This window comes from Antedon mediterranea, chromosome 1, assembly GCF_964355755.1.
Source record: "Antedon mediterranea chromosome 1, ecAntMedi1.1, whole genome shotgun sequence".
Classification (NCBI taxonomy): domain Eukaryota; kingdom Metazoa; phylum Echinodermata; class Crinoidea; order Comatulida; family Antedonidae; genus Antedon; species Antedon mediterranea.
Genome location: NC_092670.1, coordinates 28,377,735 through 28,379,279, shown reverse-complemented (window position 1 = coordinate 28,379,279; position 1,545 = coordinate 28,377,735). Strand labels below are relative to the sequence as shown.

Sequence of the window (1,545 nt, the reverse complement as noted above, 5' to 3'; positions counted from 1 at the left end):
CTGTTTCAACTAGTGTTAAGATATCAGAAAAAGTCAAGCGCCCTCAGTGTTAGCAGACGAGGCTCTCCCGAGTCGCGCGGACATATAATTTTTGTTTACAAACCATTATTTCGCGAACGCCAAATTAAATTTCGCTATCGTGAGTTTTTATGTAGTAAAACATTTTATACAAAACTAAATGATTAAAAAAAGTGTATGTTCAATTAAAAAATAAATATTTTATTGTTTCTTTACTATAAATTAATAAATAAACCACGATATTGTCCAATTTACTGAAATAATCTCCAGCACATAAACCAGGAAGTCAAGATAAACTGTGTAAAGAAATGGTAAACAATCGTAAGTAGAAAATATCATTGTATTCTTTACTTTTTTTGTGGATATAATTAATTTTTTTAGAAAAAGAACGAACTAGAATATAGTCCATCATTATTATATAAACAAAATAATACTAGTTTTGTTAATATAGCCTGGTTCAGTTTTTAGTAAAACTCGCATATTTTGCAACCCCTTTATACATTGTTATTGTTGTCGGCGAGAAAACGGTTTGGCGATAGGCTTAGAAAGTGCGTTGACGCCCGCGATGACCGTGACGGTAATGTGGGCCTAGAATAAAGCTAGGCCGAAACATAGAAAATTCGTAATAGTTAAACCTTTAATTACCCTAATCCTAAATTTAATCATTATAACTGTTACCAAAAAATTAATGGCATGTGTTTATAATAATAATTATTGCTTTCCTGGTGCATTTTTAGGCTAGCTGGTGTGACTGAGTGACAGTCACAGCCTAGGCTAGGCCTTAATAGTAATACATTTGTATAATAATGTTTTAATATTTTGACTATTAGCTCTCTTGTTTGGATTTGTTTGGACACAAAACTGAAGTACTGTAGATTAAAAAATTGATTTATTTTTAAAGGAAAGTACAGTTGCATCTATTGTTTTTGTAATCAAGATGACATCAGAACCAACAATGTTCCTCAAGCCTGTAGACATCTCAAGGCCTACAATCATGACTACAAGTTTTTTGTAGACCATGGCAGTGAAAAAAAAAGAAGCAAAATAATATCGCACAGTGTTGTTAGGCCATACCTGGTAGACATTGAATTAAACAGGGTAGGTAAATAATCATAACCACCTCTTTAGAAAGTTTAATACACACTCCAAACAATGAAATGTGTGTTTGTACTTCATATTAAAGAACAATGTTAGTATAAAATAACTGTCGAAACAAACAATTGTTACAGTAATTTATAAATATACCTCTTTTCTTTATTAAATATTTCCTCAATCAACTATTTTTCCAGGTGTCAATATGTTATAATATTCAACATGCGACAGGATGCTGACATCTTGACTGGTAAATTCAAATGTTGTTTCAACTTTACATTGACATTACATAATAACTCAATTGGTCAAGTTGCTCTTTAAATATACATTGTCCATTTGAGCATAGAATTTCAAAATTGTTTATCCTATTTTTATGCATAATAAAGCAAACCTTTGGCTGGAACTTATTTTCCTATGAATTATCCATATATTATC

At 30.8% G+C, this 1,545-nt stretch overlaps 1 long non-coding RNA gene across 1 annotated transcript; it reads left to right on the top strand.

Moving 5' to 3' along the window:
- The first annotated feature begins 286 nt into the window (after positions 1 to 286).
- On the top strand, positions 287 to 1,340 carry LOC140048660 (uncharacterized). Its single transcript, XR_011845106.1, has 3 exons — positions 287 to 339; positions 920 to 1,116; positions 1,308 to 1,340. It is a non-coding gene; the product is annotated as an uncharacterized lncRNA (long non-coding RNA).
- The last annotated feature ends 205 nt before the right edge of the window (positions 1,341 to 1,545 follow it).